Source organism: Vulpes vulpes, chromosome X, assembly GCF_048418805.1.
Source record: "Vulpes vulpes isolate BD-2025 chromosome X, VulVul3, whole genome shotgun sequence".
In the NCBI taxonomy this organism is placed as follows: Eukaryota; Metazoa; Chordata; class Mammalia; order Carnivora; family Canidae; genus Vulpes; species Vulpes vulpes.
The window spans coordinates 92072025-92092676 of NC_132796.1; the positions used below are offsets into that span (position 1 = coordinate 92072025).

At 41.7% G+C, this 20652-nt stretch overlaps 1 protein-coding gene, 1 non-coding gene and 1 pseudogene across 9 annotated transcripts in view; 2 read left to right on the forward strand and 1 right to left on the reverse strand.

The window, feature by feature from the left end:
- Positions 1-596: 596 nt before the first annotated feature.
- On the forward strand, positions 597-702 carry LOC112934467 (U6 spliceosomal RNA). Its single transcript, XR_003237949.1, has one exon. It is a non-coding gene; the product is annotated as a U6 spliceosomal RNA (small nuclear RNA).
- Positions 703-6185: 5483 nt separating this feature from the next.
- LOC140596121 (large ribosomal subunit protein eL43-like) lies at positions 6186-12954 on the reverse strand (annotated as a pseudogene).
- A 3459-nt stretch (positions 12955-16413) lies between these two features.
- The window catches only part of XIAP (X-linked inhibitor of apoptosis), a 53754-nt gene continuing 49515 nt past the window's right edge, over positions 16414-20652 (forward strand). The window contains exons 1-3 of one of the 8 annotated variants that reach the window (XM_072744535.1): positions 16464-16602; positions 16870-16996; positions 17250-17427. The gene's annotated coding sequence lies outside the window, so the exon portion shown is untranslated. Of the gene's footprint in view, positions 16603-16658; positions 16997-17249; positions 17428-20652 lie in introns of those variants that run through there. The other 7 variants (XM_026017888.2, XM_072744534.1, XM_072744531.1 and 4 more) reach the window with 7 other exon arrangements.

A 20652-nucleotide genomic window follows, 5' to 3' on the forward strand; every position in this document is an offset into this window, starting at 1 on the left:
ATGATACTAAGTGAGGAGCGGAGAAACTAATTGCCTCCCCTTCTTTAAAATGTTGCGAATCCAGAGGTGCCTGGGTGGCTCAGTTGGTTAAGCATCTGCTTTTGGCTCAGCTTGGATCATGATCCCAGAAAACCCACAGCATGCTCCCTGCTCAGTGGGGCGTCTGCTTCTCCCTCTGCCCCTCCCCCTGCTCATGCTTGCACTCTCTCTTTCTCACTCTCTCTCTCTCTCTCTCTCACTGTCTCTCAAATAAATAAAATATTTTAAAAAGATGTTGCAAATCCAAATTTAAGGACATTCTACAAAGCAATTTGCCTAGGCGCCTCAAAAGCCAATGTTCCGAAAGGCACAAAGAAAGGCTGTGGAACTTTACCAGAGACTAAATGAAGTGACAACTAAATACAATCTGTGACATTTGAGCAGATTCTAAATGGAGTTTTAAACACCTCTTTAAGACATTATTACAATAATTAGAGATATTTGAATATGGATTATAAATCAGATAATAACGTTATAATAAATGTTACAATGTCTTGAGTGGAATCATTGTATTGTGGTTATGTAGAAGGATGCTTTTGCTTTAGGAAACACTTGCTGTGCTCCTTCGGCAGTACACATGTTAAAATTGGAATGATACAGAGAAGATTAGCATGGCCCCTGCACAAGGATGACATGCAAGTTCATGAAGCGTTCCATATTTCTCAAGGTCTTTATGTAGGAAGTACATGAAGTATTCAGAGATTATGTGCAATTTACTCTCAAATGATTCAGGAAGAAAAGAACGTATATTTACAAGAGATAAAGCAAATGTGGCAACATGCTTACAATTAATAAAGGGTATATAATAAAGGGTATATAGGTATTTATTGTATTATTCTTAAACTTAATATTTTAAATATTTCAAAAAAATTAGGGAGGAACTATGTTGCAAAGAACATTCTTGCACATATTTTCTTGGGCACACAAAACTCTAGGTTATATACTAGAATTAGAATTTCTAAGTCATAAAATATGAACATCTTTAGCTCTACTAGATATTGCTAAATTACTAAGGTGGTCGTACCAGTTTATACTTCCACCACGTCTCACCACATCTTCACAGAACACTGTCAGTTCTCATTTCTGCCAATCTGGGGGGTGCAAGGTAGTATCTCATTACTGCTTTTTTTCCTGACATTTTATTATGAAAAATTTAAACATAAAGTTTAAAAAATTATGCAGTGAATTCAGGTAGTGGTTACATGAGCATGTTGTCATATTTGCTTTATCACATATCTACCCATCCCTTCATCCATAATTTAATTCATCATATTGTTAAATATTTTGAAGTAAATTGAAAACATCTTTACACTTCACTTCTAAACACTTCAGCATGCATATCATTAAGAAGAGTTCAACATTTGCTTACAGATTTTTTAAAAGATTTTTATTTGTTTATTTATTTATTTGACAGAGAACACAAGCAGGGGGAGCCGCAAGCAGAGGGAGAAGCAGACTCCCCACTGAGCCAGAAGCCCCATGTACTGTTGGATCCCAGGGCCCTCGGATTATGACTTGAACCAAGGCAGATGCTTAACGGACTGAGCTGCCCAGGTGCCCCTGCTTACAGATTTTTTTTAAAAAGATTTTATTTATTTATTCATGAGAGACACACAGAGAGAGAGAGACAGAGACAGAGACACAGGCAGAGGGAGAAGCAGGCCCCATCAGGGTCTCCAGGATCACGCCCTGAGCTGAAGGCGGCACTAAACCGCTGAGCCACCCAGGCTGACCTGCTTACAGATTTTTAAGGTAAAATGTATACACAGTGGAATGCCCAAACCTTGAGTATATATTCGCTGAGTTTTAACAAATGCATACACCCATGTAACCCAAACCTCTACAAAAATATAGAACATTACCATAACCCCCCTAGAAAGTTCCATAATTACCCTCCAGGTCAAGCCCTGCTCCAACTTCCACCAGGTAACCACTGCTCTGATTTGTTTTTCCATGATAGGTTTTTCCATGATAGATTAGTTTTGTCTCTTCTAGATATAATATGTACTTTTTTGGGGGACAATTTCACTCAGCACGTTTTTGAGATTAATACAGATGGTTGCCTCTATCACTAGTTTGTTCCTTTTTATCACTGAGTAGAATTCCATTGTATGAACATGGCACAGTTTGTTTATCCATTTTTCTGGTGATAGACATCTAGTCTCTTTTCAGTTTGCGGCTATTATGAATAAGGCTGTTATGAACATTCTTGTCCCAATGTTTTTGTGGATATGTTTTCATCTCTCTTGGGTTTTTATTGTTTTAACTGCAAGTCTCTGATTACTAGTGAAATTGAACATATTTTTTTAAGTTTATTTAAGTAATCTCTACACTCAATGTGGGTCTCGAACTCACCACCCCGAGATCAAGAATCGTATGCTTTTGACTGAGCCAGCCAGGCACCCCAAACATATTTTCCTATTAGCCATATTTTACTGTATATATTATCTACTTTTATCTTTTGTTCATTTTTCTGTTAAGCTGTCTTTAATCTTTTTTTCCTTAACAAACAGCTTTCAGGACACCTGGGTGGTTCAGTCAGTTGAGCATCTGACTTTTGGTTTTGGCCCAGGTTGTGATCTCATGAATCAAGAGATAGAGCACCGCATCAGGCTCTCCACACAGTGGGGAGTCAGCGTGAGATTCTATCTCTCCTTGTCCTTCACCCCTCCCCCTCCCCCCAAGCACACACTTTCTCTCAAATAAATAAATAAATCTTTTTTGGAAAAAGCAGCTTTTGGGATACCTGGGTGGTTCTGCAGTGAAGTGTCTGCCTTTGGCCCAGGGCATGATCCTGGAGTCCTGGGATTGAGTCCCACATCAGGCTCCCTGCATGGAGCCTGCTTCTCCCTCTGCCTATGTCTCTGCCTCTCTCTCTCTTGTGTCTCTCATGAATAAATACATAAAATCTTAAAAAAATAAATAAAAATGTAAAAGCAGCTCTTTTTTTTTTAGAGTTTTATTTAAGTCACCTCTACACCCAATGTGGGGCTCTAACTCATAACCCCAAGATCAAGAATCACATGCTCTTCTGAAGGGGCCAGCCACCCACCCCAAGAAGTACCTCTTTTTATTCTGGATGCTAATTATATATCTCTTATGTGTTGTAAATATCTTGTCTCTCCTGTTTATGGTGTCTATTCTTATATAGAAGTATTAATTTTTGACTCAAATTAACTAATTTTTTTCTTTTAGAGTTGTACTTTATGCCTTGTCTAGGACACTGATCATTGGTTTAGGGTACATATTCCCTGAAGGTATGTGAAGATTTTTAAGGTGTTTAAGAGTATGGATGACTTTATTTTTTTTATTTTTTATTTTTTTATGGATAGCTTTAAAGGAATTGATTTCTAGATCCTCAATTGCCATATAGATTCTTTCCTGAAAGTGAAATATTTCAGTATGCCTGTGTGGTGGCCTCATTCTGGGTCTACTTTTCCTTTCATAAATGCCTGTATCCTTTTTCCCCAGTCTGAATCTTAGTGTTGTTCATACCCCTAAGTATAAAACCTCTGGTGAGCCAAATAAAGGGCAAATCAAAATATTTGTGTTAACAGTGTACACACTGTATTTATATGGAATTATAGAACAGGGAAAATGAATTCCCAGTGAAAATAGAACAGTGGTTGCTTCTGGGGTGGGAATGAAGAATGACTACTTCAAACAAAGAAATACAAGAGCAAATAACATGCATATTGAAGTTTTCAGGAGTGAAGTATACTAATGTCTGAAACTTATTTTAAAATGCATAAAAACATTAAGATGGGTTAATGGATGGTATGGGGGCCCAGGGCAAGTTGCCCCAAGATGGGCCACTTTGGCAAAGATTATTTCGAGTTAAAAGAAATCAAAACCTAGGAGATACAGGAAAAGCTCTCTGCCTCCCCCACAATAGCCTAAATTTACATTGGAAAGCAGAGCCTGTACCAGGAAGAGAGCTATGAACAGAGACTCCCCTTTACATAAGGAACTTACCTGCATACTAGGACAACCTTGTTTTTCCAAACATCCCCTTTCACCTTCCTGCTAACGGCCTTCTTTGTAGCCTCAGACCTCTCCTTAGTTCCTATAAGCTTCACATTGCCTCACTGTCTTTGTAGCCTCAGACCTCACTGTCTTTGGAATTTCCAGGTCTGTAGATTTATTATATGTATGCCTATACATTTTGGTTTTCTCCTGTCAGGTTGTCTCATGACAATCTAAGTTCATTTAGAAGGATCACAGTGGGGCAGCCCGGTGGCTCAGCGGTTTAGCTCAGCCTAGGGCCTGATCCTGGAGACCTGGGATGGAGTGCCATGTCGGGGTCCCTGCATGGAGCCTGCTTCTCCCTCTGCCTGTGTCTCTGCCTCTCTCTCTCTCTCTCTCTCTCCTTCTCTCTCTCTCTCTCTGTCTCTCATGAATAAATAGGTAAAATCCTTTAAAAAATTTTTTTAAAAAAATAGAAGGATCATAGGGCAAAGGTAGGTCTTGCACCTCAACAATGAATAGAGGGATGGGTAAATGGAAAAAGAGGTATTAAAATGAACATAGCAAAATGCTCATTGTAGAATCTAGGTGTCAAGGACATGGACATTTATGTACAATTCTATCAATTTATTTACTTGTTTAAAACAAGTAGATGGGGCAGCCTGGGTGGCTCAGTGGTTTAAGCGCCTGCCTTTGGCCCAGGGTGTGATCCTGGGGTCCCGGGATCGAGTCCCATGTCAGGCTCCCCGCATGGAGCCTGCTTCTGCCTCTCTCTCTCTCTCTCTCTCTCTCTCATGATAAATAAATAAAATATTTAAAAAAAAATAAAACAAGTAGATGCTGAGGAAGGTTCCTCTAGTCAGTCTTGTGTCTTTTTCTGCTTCTGAGAGACAGGTCCATGAGAACAAAGCAATGAGAGCTGTGGTAAATACTGAAGGTGTCAGTGCCTTGTTTCATCCAGGCAACAAATTCATGGCAGGGCTCTGCCTATCTAGCTTAGAATTCAGAATTGAGATCATTGTTACAAGGAATGCATTAACACATTTTTATTTGAATTGAAAAATAAAAAACTCAGACTTTAAAAAACAAAGTAAGAGACGCCTGGGTGGCTCAGTGGTTGAGCGTCTGCCTTTGGCCCAGGGCGTGATTCCGGCCAGGATCCTGGGATTGAGTCCTGCATTGGGCTCCCTGCATGGAGCCTGCTTCTCCCTCTGCCTGTGTCCCTGCCTCTCTCTGTGTGTCTCTCATGAATAAATGAATTAAAAAATATTTTTAAAAAGTCTCATTTGACTTTTTTATTTTTTTTGTATGAATAGGACTGACTGGCAGTTAGATTATATAGTGGGCATTTCTATTAATTGAATAAACTGAGGCTCCTGAGTGGCTCAGTCAGGGGTAAGCATCTGCCTTTGACTCAAGTCATGATCCCAGGGTCCTGAGATAGAGTCCCACATTTGGCTCCCTGCTCATCAAGGAGTCTGCTTCTCCTTCTGCCTGCCACTCCCCCTACTTGTGCATTCTCTTCTGTTAAATAAATAAGATCTTTAAAATATATACATATACATATATTAATTGAATAAACTAAGATCAGTAGCTCCAAAAACATATGATGAAAATATAGTTAAAGCTCAAGATAAAATAGAAACGTTTATTTTAAAATACTGTATTAAAAAAATAAAATAAAATACTATATTGACAAATATTTATTCAAATTAATAATATTTTAACTTTTCCAACCCTTTCCAAGTATATCAGGTTAAATAAGTGAAAAAGTATAGAGGTCTAGTTACTAGTCATCTAAAAAGCCTTTTTGGTATACTCCCTAGAAGGTAAGAAAGTGAATGACTCTAGTGAATGAGTAACAAATCCTTTTGCAAGTCAGACGGTTTGCAATTCTTTGCTTTCAACAAATTTGAAGGAAAATTTAATCAGGTAGCCAGACAACAGATCATAAAAAGACATTTCTGATAGATCACTATGTGATTTTTGGTAAACAACTCAGAGCTCATAAATAAATTTGCTATTACAATACTATTTATATTTTCAGATTCTTACATGTTTCAACAATTTTCTCAGTGTATCTATAAAAATAAAAACAGAAATAGAACTGAAACTGAACTCTTTTTTTTTCTAAGATTTTATTTATTTATTCATGAGAGACACAGAGAGAGAGGCAAAGACATAGGCAGAGGGAAAAGCAGGCTCCATGCAGAGAGCCCGATGTGGGACTCGATCCCGGAACTCCGGGATCACACCTTGAGCTGAAGGCAGATGCTCAACCGCTGAGCCACCCAGGCGTCCCAAAACTGAACTCTCATTCCAGCAAGAGGTTGTATTTATCCATCCATACATGGGGAGGGGGAAAAAAATCCAGTTCATTCAAGGGTGAATTTACAATAAAATTGGACTTTTAGGTTTTCCATTCATTTATCAAGATGTATAAAAAATTTATGTTTTGAGCAATTTTATACCAATAACAGTTACAAATAACTCCAGCCAGAGGAATTTTTTAATAGCTAAAAATATGTTTATAGGACACTTGCTAACAAATTGTTTTATATTCCTATTTCTGCTGCAAAGAAATATGATAGGGTGATCAATAAAGTACTTTTAAGCATAAAATATATCACATTAAGATAAAATTCTATGGGGGAAGTAGAAGTGAAAAATGAATTAAAGACAAAAATAGATATAAATTTTCTGGCTATTAAAGTTTATTCCTTTAATTTTCAAATGGATGACAGTGGATATCAAATCACTATGGTATTTAGATTTCACTTAAAATAATGATAGATTTGGTTTTTATGCCACCATTTATAATATATTGGAAATTACATCCTTTGTAATTATTTTAACTTATAATGAAAACATTTTTATGTCACATTAAACATGTAAAAGTGGATCCATAACTTTTCAAGATTCTTTGAGGGATATGAGAGCAAACAGCATGAAAACCACTGGTCTACAACATCATTTCCTACCCTATGATGAAATTATACTGTCTTGTATTTCTTTTTCTTTTAAACATTTTTTTCTTACATCAATTAACCCATTTATTATAGGTTAGCAATGTTTCAGTTGGTGGAGCTTCTACTGGTCTTTCAACAACTTCAGTCCTCTGATGGCTGACTTTACCATGACTGCAGAAGTGGTGTGATACGCTCAGGTGCCACCAGCTACGGTTTTCATGCTGGAACCACAGTGCAAGATCCCTATAGCTTGTCTTCTCATCTTGGTTTTGCCACAGAAGGAGCAAGTGTACTTGGCTTGCTGCCTTATTTCAATCTTCTTCACCATTTTCCTGAGGGAGGAGCTATAACGGGTCCTGCATTTACTCACAATTCCCACCTTTTTGGTGTTTAGCCATGTTGCCGCAAACTACATCTGAGTCCAGAGAGGAAGAGACTCTCTTGTATTTTCTTTTTTTTATTTTTAATTTATTAATTAAAATATTTATTTATTTTAGAGAGAGAGGAGAAGCAGGACTGTGGGATGGGGAGGCAGACTCCCCAGGACTCTAAGGTCATGACCTGAGCCAAAAATTGAGTCAGACACCCAACCGACTGAGCCACCTAGGTGCCCCTAATTTTTTATTATTTTATTATTATTATTTATTTGTGAGAGAGCAGGAGCAGGGGAAAAGGGAGAGGGAGAAGCAGACTCTCCTGCTGAGCAGGGAGCCCAACGTGGGGCTCGATCCCAGAACCCTGAGATCATGACCTGAGTCGGGATACAACTCTTTTTTTTAATTATTTTTTAATTTTTATTTATTTATGATAGTCACACAGAGAGAGAGAGAGAGAGAGAGAGAGAGAGAGGCACAGAGACATAGGCAGAGGGAGAAGCAGGCTCCATGCACCAGGAGCCCGATGTGGGATTCGATCCCGGGTCTCCAGGATCGCACCCTGGGCCAAAGGCAGGGGCTAAACCGCTGTGCCACCCAGGGTTCCCGAAGGCACACAACTCTTAAGTGACTGAGCCATCCAGGCACCCTCTCTTGTATTTTTTTTAAAGATTTTATTTATTCATGAGAGACAAAGAAAAGCAGAGACATAGGCAGAGGGAGAAGCAGGCTCCCTGTGGGGAGCCAATGTGGGACTGGATCCCAGGTCTCCAGGATCACACCCCAGGCTGCAGGCAGCATTAACCGCTGCACCACCAGGGCTGCCCTGTATTTTCTTTAAAAATAAAGTTTGGGTGCACCTGGGTGGCTAATCGGCTAAGCATCTGACTTGGTTTCAGCTCAGGTTGTGAGGTCAGGGTCCGCTTCCCTCTCCTTCTGCCCTTCCCCGCTCCCCTGTGCATTCTCTCTCTCTCTCTCTCTCTCTCTCTCTTGTTAAAAAAAAATAATAAAAAACTTAAAATGTCCGTTTTGCCTTTTACATTTCCTGTCTCTAATCAGCCTGGAATTGGTTTCCTCAAAACATAGCCCAGATAGACACAGCACCGGAATCAGCTGGAGACTGCGCAGAAGCTTTACATTTCCCTCAAACATGGCCTAGCTTTACTGACTGAATCACCTGAGTGGGGATTATCCAAGAATTAGCAGTGTCAAAAAGCTGTTCAGGTGATTCTGGTTCACCATGAGGTGTGGGAACCACTGGTTTATGGGGCCAAATAATTTAATGTGCCATGCAAGCTGTCAGGGACTGGACTGTATTCCCCCCCAAATTCATGTTGGGGTCCTAACCCATGGGACCTCAGAATGTGACTGCATTTGGAGATAAGGCTTTTGAAGAGGTAATTAAGTTAAAATGAGGTGATTAGGGTGTGCTCTAATCCAATATGACAGATGTCTTTATTGAGGAGCGATTAGGACACAGAACCAAGAGGGAAGACCATGTAAAGACAGAGAGAAGACAGCCATCGGCAAGCCTAGAGAACAGATCTTAGACATGAACCTGCCAACACCCTGATCTCAGACTTTAAGCCTCCAGAACTGGGACAGCCCGGGTGGCTCTGCGGTTTAACGCTGCCTTCAGCCCAGAGCCTGATCCTGGAGACCTGGGATCGAGTCCCACGTTGGGCAACCTGCATGGCGCCTGTTTCTCCCTCTGCCTGTGTCTCTGCCTCTCTCTCTCTGTCTCTCATGAATAAATAAAGTCTTAAAAAAGAAAAAGTTTTAAAAAAGCCTCCAGAACTATGAGAAAATCAATTTCCATCATGTAGGCCACCCAGCCTGTGGTATCCTGTCATAGCAGCTCGAGTAGACTGGATTTTATCTGGGCTACCTCCCTAGAGCCTCAGGTCTCTTTTCAGGCTCCATCCAACCCACCCCCCCCCATCACCACATATCTACACCTCTGCCTTACTAGTTTTGAGACCTTGGGCAACCCAACCTATCTGTCCTCAGTTTTCTTACTTGTAAAATGGGGATAATAACATTACCTCCCTAGAGTTGCAGGATGATTAAAAGCGATCATCTATGTAACGCACTGAACACAATGTGAACATAAAAAACAATAAATGATAGCGGCTCCGCCCGGACCATAAGGCATTAACTGCCATTCTCCAACTGCATATTGTGTTGTTCCCCCTCCATGAGTCAGCACATCTGCTCACATGTCTGCTTAGAATGCCTTTCTCCCACTGCGTCAGCTAGCTAACTCTTGGTTGTCCTTCAAGACTGAAATCCCTGTAGAGCCAGCTCTGATTCACTCTTCTCCCTCCCCCTCTTCTGGAGCTCTCCTCTAGATTCCCACTGCACCCTGTGCTTGCCCCTACCAAGTGAGATGCCATTGCAGGGGTTTAGGCAGAGGAGTGACCTGATCTGGCTTGAGTACCTACCATATGCCAGGCATCATTTTAGGTTCTGAGTCAAGATGAGAATTAAAAGAACACTTAACTTATAGGGTGACTGAGAGGATTAGGAGAGACAAAATATGCCAAGCACTGAAGACAGTGCGGCTTATGGTAAACTCTTTGTAAATGCCAACAATTATTATCTATCTCCATCCAGGACACTTGCTCACATCTATTGACATCTGTGGCCTTGGGCTCATAGTCTTCCTCCCTAAACACAAATCCCACTAGCATCCTGGGTGATGATCCCTCCAACATGCTAGCACCTCTCCTGGACCTCAATTCCTGTAGCTTTTACCTCCACCTTACTCTAGACACACCATGACCTCGATATTGTTGTTGGACTTTTGCAGACTGAATACATGGTGTACAACCATAGGAATAGATTAAAAATTCCAGGTCGAATTTTCTGTTAGCTCGAGAGTACGCTCTTCGGTCCCTACCCCAAACAGGCAACAAGTCTCTTCTGTATGACTGAGTCCTGGAAGATAAAGAAAAAGGAGAAAGGGAAGGCTGGCTGGAGGTGCTAATTTTATGGGCACCAGATAAGGGCAAGCACCTTTATGACTGCTCAAAGAGAGGAAATTATAATTGCAGTCTTTCTGGCAGCAAGGAGGGAGAGGTTAGCAATCAAGACACCCAAGCAAAAGTCAGGAGACTGAGGAGCAGGTGCTGCTGATAGACACTATTCAGCATGAACGACCTTCACAGAGGCTGTTCTCAGTTGATGAGTCAAGAGTAATCCTATGCAGGCGTGTACCCCTTCCTGCCAGAAGGTATATAGCTCTGAGGGCAATGTCTGGAAGTCAGGGCTCACCCCGCCTTCCTTCACCCAAAACAACTCTGCTCTTAACTTAGTTGGGCTTTCACTTTACAACTGTATTTGCATAAGGTGTTACAGTGTTAAACCTTGGCTGTTCTTCTCAGCAGATATCTACATGTTACTTCCCACAGAATCCACCTGCCATCGAGGTGTGGCAACCATTCTCAAAATTCTTCTCTCCTTATCTACATCTCATCACTTTTAGCCTCTACAGATTTGTTCTTTTTCCTATCCAAGGTTAATGCCACTACTCATGCTTGATTCCATCTCTTATTTCTGCTGGGTCTTTATGCTATCAGGTTTCCTTTCTCCACATTAAATTGCCGTTTGGAGTATTTGGCAATGGCTTGACATTGGCAATTCCATATAGTTCAAGCTAACATGCCTTTATTCTTTTCCTCTCTAAATAATCCTTCTCCTCAACCAAAAACAATTACAACAAAGCATCCTTATACAGACAAGAGTAACCTCTTTGTAGATTGTGTTTTTCTAACTTCAAACTTCCGTGTGTCCAGTCATATAAAACCTAAATATCATACCCCAGCTATGTCTGCTTTTGCTGTTCACATTTCCCAACTGACAATTCACCTAACAAGTATTTAGCAAGGGTCTGGCATGTTTATGAAATTTTAAAAAAGATTTTTATTTATTTATTCATGAGAGACACAGAGAGAGAGGCAGAGGCAAAGGGAGAAGCAGGCTCCATGCAGGGAGCCTGATGTGGGACTCAATCCCAGGACTGAGGGATCATGACCAGAGCCGAAGGCAGATGCTCAACTGCTGAGCCACCCAGGAGTCCCTGTTCATGAAATTTTTATTCACTCATTCAACAAATATCTTCTGAGTATCTACACTGCCAGACATTGTTCTAAGTACTTGGGACAGATCAGTGAACGAAATAAAAATTCCTGTCCTCTTGGAGCTTATAGTCTAGTACAGGTTGGAAGGAGGAGACATATAATAAACAAACACGGGGCACCTGGGCGGCTCAGTGGTTGAGCATCTTCCTTTGGCTCAGGTCATGATCCCGGGGTCCTGGGATCGAGTCCTGCATCAGGCTCTCCACAGGGAGCCTGCTTCTCCATCTGCCTATGTCTCTGCCTTTCTCTCTGTGTCTTTTGTGAATAAAGAAATAAAATCTTGGGATGCCTGGGTGGCTTAGTGGTTTAGCGCCTGCCTTCAGCCCAGGGCATGATCTTGGAGTCCCAGGATCGAGTCCCATGTCAGGCTCCCTGCATGGAGCCTACTTCTCCCTCTGCTTGTGTCTCTGCCTCTCCTTCTCTGTGTCTCTCTCATAAATAAATAAATAAAATCTTAAAAAGGGAAAAGGATACTCCTTAAAAAAAAAGAAATAAAATCTTCAAAAATAAACAAACACGATAAAGAAAATAACCATATAGCATGCTACAAAGTAATAGATACCATGGCGGGGTGGGGGAGGCAGAGCAGGGAAGGGAGATTGAGAGTGTTATGAGAGAAGTTGTAATTTCAAATATGGTAGTCATGGTATGCCTTATTGAGAAGGTGACGATTAAGCAAAGACTTGAAGGAGCTGAAGGACAAGCCATGGATATATTTGGGGGAAGTGTTCCAGGCAGAGTGAACAGCAAGTGCAAAGGCCCTGAGGCAGGAAAGCTAAAGGAACAAGGGGTAAGAATAGTAAGAGATGAAGACATTGAGGTATGGAGGACTCTGATTGTGTAGAGCCCTTGTATTAGTTATTTACTGTTGGGTAACAAATTGTCCTAAAATTTAGCTACTTAATGGGAACCTGGCTGGCTCAGTTGGTGGAACATATGACTCTTGATCTCAGGGTCATGAGTTTGAGTCTCACAATGGGTGTGGAAATTACATATAAAAATAAAAACAAGTAGGGCACCTCCGGTGGCACAGTGGTTTAGCACCGCCTGCAGCCCGGGGTCTGATCCTGGAGACCTAGGATTGAGTCCCACATCAGGCTCCCTGCATGGAGCCCGCTTCTCCCTCTGCCTGTGTCTCTGCCTCTCAGTCTCTCTCTCTCTCTGAATAAATAAATTAAAAAAAATGCTTATTAAAAAAAGAAATAAAAAATAAAAAATAAATAAAAACAAGTAAGTAAAATTTAGCTATCTAAAACAGCAATACACAGGAATTCAAGAGGGTTTTGGCTGGGTGTTCCTGGCTTTGGGTTTCAAGAGGTTGCAGTCATTGGAAGTGTGGGTCTGAAGAATCCTCTTCCAAGGTGGCTCACTCACGTGGTTGACAAGTTGGTGTTTGGTGGTGGGAGGGGAGGAGGAGATGTGAAGAAGGGGCAGCCTCAATTTTTCCCTTTGTGGGCCTCTCATGATGCTTGAGTATCCCCATGACATACCAGCTGGCTTCCTACAGAGCAACCAATCCAAGACAGAGCAAGGCAGAAATCACAATGCCTTTTAGGACCTAGGCTTTTAAATCATATGCTATCAGGGATCCCTGGGTGGCGCAGTGGTTTGGCGCCTGCCTTTGGCCCAGGGCGTGATCCTGGAGACCCGGGATTGAATCCCACATCGGGCTCCCGGTGCATGGAGCCTGCTTCTCCCTCTGCCTGTGTCTCTGCCTCTGTCTCTCTCTCTCTCTCTCATAAATAAATAAAAATTAAAAAAAAATAATAAATCATATGCTATCACTTCCACAGCATTCTATTAGCTTACAGGGGTCAGCTCTAGTTCATTGTAGCCAAGGGCATGAAGAGCAAGAGGTGAAGATCACTAGAGATCGTGTTGGTGGCTGGCCACGAAAGCCTTTGTAGGCCATTATACATCTGTGGCTTTTTTCTGAGTGAAATGGAGAGCCACTGAAGGGATTTGAGCAGATAAATGACAATGATCTGGCTTATTAGGACAAGTCTGGCTGCTGTGTAAATACACTGGAGACAGGCAAGGAGGTAAGCTGGAAGACCAGAGAGGAAGCTAAAGTATAAGAGAGAGACAGACTAGGGTCATAGTGGTGTTATTGAGAATTGGTGATACTGTGGATATATTTTGAAAATTGAGATGGACAGGATTTGCTGAGAATTGGATAAGGGATGGAGGGGGTGGATTAAAGATGACTCCAAGAGTTTTGGAGGAATTACAAAAAAGAGTTAAGACACACATTTTACCATAAATGAACTTAAAATATAGGTGAGATAAGACATGTACACAAACAGCTATACAACATGGCAGAAAGCACTATGTTCCATAACAAAGGCATAAATTCAAGTGCCAAGTGAGATGAAAAAGTTCTGGAGGTGGATGTTGAAGGTACTCAATGCCACTGATCTGTATACTTGAAAAATGGCTCAAATGGTAAATTGTATGTAATATACTCTCTTTTTTCTAATGATCTGTATGCCCAACAACAGGGCTGGAACTCACCACCTGAGATCAAGAGTCGCATTTTCCACTGAGCCAGCCAAACACCCCTATGTTATACACATTTAATTACAGCTTTTAAAAGGTGCTAACAAAACTAAAAACAAAAATTCAAGTGCCAAGAGAGTTCAGAGGAGGAAGAAGGAATCAGAGAAGGCTTTGAGTAAGGGCAGTCCTTCTTCCTAGGCACAGGGAGCTATTTGAGTAAGTGAATGGAAGGCGGGAAAGCTGGGAAAGGGCAGTAACTGTACTTCTATGGTTAGCAGTTCTGTTTTGTTAGAAGATAGGTCGTGTGTACTAAAACTGCAGTTGATGACTGATGTCAGCCTTCAGTGACCGGCTCAAGTGACCTCAAGGAAGAATCAAAAACAGGAAGAACCGGAAAACCAATTAAGCAGAGACACGCAAGCAATATTTTTAAACAATTAGATATGATAGAAACGTAACGTATTAAGATGACCCCAGGGTCTTTCTCGTCTCTATGTGGAAATCAATAAACTGTAACTTTTACAACCGTAACAAATTCTACCTTTTGATGCGCAAGTATTTGGACAGCTGCTTGCAAGCAGGCATACCCTTTGCCCCTTTTGTATATATAATCCTGGGGAGCTAGCGAAGCCCTGGAGCCAGTCTTTAGAGCAATCCGGAAGCCTGTTTTCCCAGGCTATCATTCTCAGTAAGGCAACGAATAAAGCATTTACTAACCTACTTTAAGGATGCTTTTCTTTCAGTTGACAGTACGGAGCCCAAGGGAAAAGTGAACAGAAAGCTAAAGAGTTTTAACATAATCCGGGAAAGTAGTGTTGAAGGGTTTAGGTCACATTGCCTTGTGCAGTCGGGACTGCAGGGTACCACCAGTCCTAGGGATAGAGAGGCAAGTCAGGAGACCAAGTAATGGTCAGGCACATCTGGAATCGGAAGATCTAGGTTTGAATCACTGTTCCAGCTCCCACACATACCAGCAGTGTGACTTTGGGCAAGCCATCTAAACTCTCTAAACCTCAGTTTCTTCATTTGTAAAATGGAAATAATGGTAGTTACATATTTCATAAGATTGCTGTGAGAATTATTTATTTAAAGATCATTATTTATTCATGAGAGACACACAGAGAGAGAGAGGCAGAGACATAGGCAGAGGGAGAGACAGGCTGTCTGCGAGGAGCCCGATGTAGGACTCAATCCCAGGACCCCAGGATCACGACCTGAGCCAAAGGCAGATGCTCAACCACTGAACGACCCAGGTGTCCCAATTTTTTTTTTAAGATTTTTATTTATTTATTAATGAGACACACAGAGTGAGAGGCAGAGACACAGGCAGAGGGAGAAGCAGGCTCCATGCAGGAAGCCTGATGCGGGACTCAATCCCGGGACTCCGGGATCACGCCCTGAGCCAAAGGCAGACGCTCAACTGCTGAGCCACCCAGGTGTCCCTGCTGTGAATTAAATAACTGTTTGCTTGCAATTACTATTACCCAATGTCAGATGTGAGATTCTCAGAGCTATGACAGTAAAGAGGATCGGAGAGGTAATATTTAGCAAAAGCCTAAAAACGAAAGAGAAGTCTCTTCTCTCCTCTCTCCAAATTCCCTTCTCAAGAAGGGAAGCATCATTTGAGGATGCAGGTGATACTTAGAATCTTCCTCTTGATATGAAACACTCTCATTCAGAATCTCTCATGTCACTACACTAGCGTATAAGGGAGCCTAAGTCTGTGAAACAAAATTCATTTGGCAACCTTACAGCATATTTGAAATAAATCCAGGATATGATCAGCATATTATGTCCCAGATTTCCGGTTTCCCTGCCTCCTGCCCTCTTTCCTATTCATTTTCCCTTTATCTCTCAATCCCCATCCTGTTCCAACTGAATGTCCTTTTCCTTTTATCCATTCCATCTAGGGCACGGACCGTATTCTAATCTCAGTTCCTTCCCTCATTTATTAGCTGCATGCTAATGGAGGGCCTTTTTTTTTTGGTATATATATATATATTTTTTTTTTGAGTTCGATTTGCCAACATATAGCATAATACCCAGTGCCCATCCCGTCAAGTGCCCCGTCACCCCAACCCCCCCGCCCACCCCCCTTTCCACTACCTCTTGTTCGTTCCCAGAGTTGGGAGTCTCTCATGTTCTCTCACCCATGGAGGGACTTTTCTTCTCTGGGCCTCAATTTCCTCCGTAAAATGGGTTTAATGAGACAGGGCCTATCTTACAGGGTTGTCAAAATCACAACAAAGAACGCATCCTATGCCTCACACAGTGCTTGGTCGGTAGTGAGAACTCAACTTGTTCGCTCTCTTTCCATCCGTAACTTTACCTCTACGCCCCTGCTGCTCAACACCAAAGCCCAGCAGGTAAAAGCCGTGGGAAAAAACACCTCGAGGTTGACGAGGAAACCTTCGAGCTGGGGGCGGGGACTGCGAGGTACCCACTGCGCAGGCGCGCCCGCTGGGTCAGGTTCTGGCTTCCAGCCGGGGGGTGGGGGTTGGGGGGAGAGGGCTTCGATTGTCCGGGCTGCCCCCTTCCGGCCCAGGGAAGTGGCGGGACCTTGGCTGCGCCCTGGGAGGGCTCAGCACTAATCCGGGGCGCCCGGGCCCAAGGGTAAGTTCGAAAATGGCGGAGGGGGAAGAAGGAGGGGCCTTACAGGGCGGGAGGCTGGCCCCGGGCGGGGACGGTAGAAAGGAGCTTGCGGCGGCGCGGGGGGGCCCTTGGCGCGGCCGGGGCCTGAGACTGACCGACCGCGGCCGGAGTCTGTGTGAGGCCCTGCCGTGGACGCACCTCGGGTTCCCCGGCTCGGGGCTCCTGCGGGCGACGGGCGGGCTGGTGGGTGCGCCTGAGGGAGACGGAGAGACTTCCGTTTCCTTCTAGGCTGGGGCCCGGCCGCAAAGCGGAGTTGGCATTTCCAGATTGGGGCTCGGGCCGCCCCTCCTCCAGGACCCTCCCCTCCGGACCGCGCAGGGCGCCGCGGGCGATCCGGGCTGGCTCTCCTGGCGCGGTGGGTACTGCCTGTACGGGCTTCCTCCTCCTCCTCCCCCCCGCCCCGCGGGCCCCGGCGCTGCGGGAAGGGGCGGGAAGGCCGCCCCTGTGCGGCGCGGGTGGCCCCTTGCCGGGGTTCCCGGGAGCACCGAAAGAAGGCGTGGGTGGGGGCGTGGGTGGCTGGCTGGCTTCGGGCTTGCCCGGTGCCTTCTTAAACCCGGTAACCTCTAAGGTAAATCGAGTCAACTTTTTTTTTTTTTTAATGATCAAAGGGACCGCCCCCTCCCACCCCCCAATTTGGTGCGTGTGGCAGGTATGGAGCTGGGTGGAGTGTGCCTGGCGAGGGCACGTGAAGCAGAAAGAATAGGAGCCAAAGAGCTTCCGGAAGAGGAAATTAGCTAGTAATTCTTTCCAATCTTTGCTGTCCTAGTCACTTCCCCAGCATATTCTGTGAGTAAAACAAAATTCAGTCTAACTTTCAGTTTCATTATTTTAACTCCAAGTGTTAATTAACACTTAATTGTTTTTGATAGGAAGGGGGTGGTTATTGCTGAAACTAAACAGCCCCTTCCACCTCCAAAAAAAGAAAAAGGTCAATCAGAGCTTCATAAAAATCTGTCCGATTTTAATAATCTGCTACTTTGCCTTCAAATGTAATTATATCACTAGGCCTGTCATCCTATGCCTTATACTCTTTGATGCATAGAAATATACTTTTGTAAGACTAGAGGTTGCTGTACTGTTCTTTTTTTCCCTTTTTTTACTTAGAATTTCTTACAACCAGTTCAAGAGAACACGATTACAGCCAGCCATCTTAGAACTCTTAACATTTTAGAGTTGGAAGAGATCTTAGTCCAATCCTCTTATTTTGCAAAAGCAGAAACTAAGGCACAAGAAGATTCGTGGCTTGCCTAAGGCTACTCAACTACTTACATTAGTACCGGGCTTGTCTGGCTCTTCGCTCACTGCTCTATCTGAGCAACTGCTGTGCATAGCCTCCAAGCAAGAAAATTAAATGTTCAACTCACCACACACTTGAAGCCTATACTACTTTGTATCATACAACTGCAACTACCTTCCATGTATTTAACATGTTTATTGAAACCAATGCTTGAGATATTTTCCCCTGTCATTCAAGAAGTGGCAACAGTTTAGGTTAATAAGATTTATGCACACATGCACATATGCATATTTGAATATACTCAGAGAATTTCTGGAAGGATACACCAGAAAAGTGTGAACAGTGCCTACTTAATAGAGGGATGGAGAGGAATATGATGCTTTTTAATTTGCACTTCACATATGGCCTAATGTACTGTTTGAATTTTTACCATAAACAAGTATTGATTTTAGAATTAAAAATAGCTTTTAAAATTCACACACCTACATGTATATCAACATAAGTATTTATCAATGGTATGTAAATACATATATGCATTTACATATCAGTGGTTTGTATTGTAAAATCCACTGTGGCTTCTGTCAGCCCAGCTGGCAAAGCAGGCCTGATTATCAGATGCTCACATTTCTTGTTTTCTCTTATGGCACCTAGTATAAGATGGTAAAAAGAATATATGTTATTAATCTTTATAGAATTTTAGAAAATGTGCTAAACTTTTTATTATCAAATAATATAGCAAGCCATAACATTCAAGATACACAGTTTGATGCAATGAAAAAATCTGAATGTAGAATCTTTGTGGATAAGAATTATTTTAAAAAATTAAGATTGGAAGGGTCCCTGGTGATAAGTACTTCAACTCTTTTCTTTTTATGAATAGGCTAACTAGGACTCAAAAGAGAAAAAGTGAATTACCCAAGATTATATATCTAATTATTAGCAGAGCTTGGACTAAGGTCTAGGTCCTGGTCCAGTACCCTTTGTGCTACATTTGTACTTTATAGCTTTATAGTGCATTCAGTGACTCCCAACTAGGCAGGAAAAGTAATCCTGGCTAAAGGTTAGGACCATTTCAGTAGATAAGAATATTGTTAGTAACATCCCAATTAATTTGTATACTGCTTGAAATATTTGACTAACATAAATATTCCCCTTACATTTGGCCATAAACATTAATTTGTTTAATAAATTCTTTGTTTATATTGTAAATGCCTACCCCAAGTATGAGATTATGATATTTTACTGTTTTTGTTTGTTCTAATACTTAAGTCTGGTAGCTAGTGCTAAGGTGAGGGGGGAAAAGTTATGCTTTATGAAAGAGACATTTTATTGAGTGCCTACTATATGGCAGAGATTATACTATGTGGTGTAGGGTTTGAAAGATAAATATGGCAAAGTAGATGTCCTTGTTCTCCTGAGGCTGGGAGATTATCATGAGCTGTCAAATCTCAAGCTTTATCTGTGTTCTAATCTGGTAATAGTATTATAAAATGTAATCTGTAGCACTGTTTAAGGTCATCGTGAATAAATTTAAGGAGACAAAAACAGTAGTGGTAAAATAAATTGATATTTATTAATAAGAACACAGTCTTTTTTTTTTTTTTTTGACTTAAGGGAAAACAGGTATTTATTGCTCACAAAATTTAAGTCTCAGGCTTCCAGCTCTTTACCAGTTCTTCCAGTGCAATTCCTGGTGAACAGATACTATTTTTGTCTTAGAGGTCATGTGGTACAGTGGGAAGAGCCCTGGATTTGATGCCTGGGTTCTTGTCTTGGCTTCGTTTCCAATTAGCTCTGAGATTGTGAGCAAGTCATTTAAACACCTCAATGCCTACATATTTCTATTTTTTCATGACTTTTTATGAATTAAATATCCCATTTAATTCAAAACATTATTTTGGAGTATTTTAAGTTACAAAATAAATATGTTTTTTAGAAGGTTATGAAATTCAGAATACTGTAACAGAATAAGTATAATTCACATTCTTTTAGATTTACTTTTATCATTTAGGTTCATATTGTACATAGATTGCTGTAATCCTTTTTTCTCATTCATTCTATATTGAACATTTCCTATGTCATGAAAAGTCTTTTAAAATGTAGGTTTTATTTATCTTGCATATTCTTTTTTTAAAGATTTATTTATTTGAGAGGGACAGAGAAAGCATGACTGAGGGGAGAGACAGAAAGAGAAAGAGACAAAGAGACTCCGTGCTGAGTGATTACCTGGATGTGGGAGCTCAATTCCAGGACCCCTGAGATATGACCCGAGTAGAAGTCAGGTGCCCTGGAAGAGGGATTCTTAAGCAGACTCTGTGCTGAGCAGGGAGCCTGGTGTGCCCAATCTCACAACCCTGAGATCACAACCTGAACCAAGAGTTGGACACTTCTCTCACTGCCACCCAAGCGCCCCATATGCTGCATATTATTCTATGCCCTGGTTCCTTCATTTTATAAAGTAACAGGCTTGGGTTAGTTGATTCCAAAGATTCAAAATCCATTGTGATAGTTTTTTTTATAACTGATTATCTCAGATTCTATCAAGGAAAAAATTCCCACATGACAATCCAAAATCTGTTTGGAATAAATGTTGCAAACAAAATGATAAAAAGAATAAGGTGGAGATATAAACCTTAATTTGTGGATTATACTTACATTTATTTTTTTCCGCCTTTATGATTTGAATGCTTGATTTTAAAATTTCACATGCTAAGTACTTGAATTTCATTTTTTGTTGGTGATGTGAATGAGATCTGTGTCACTACTGTGTTGAA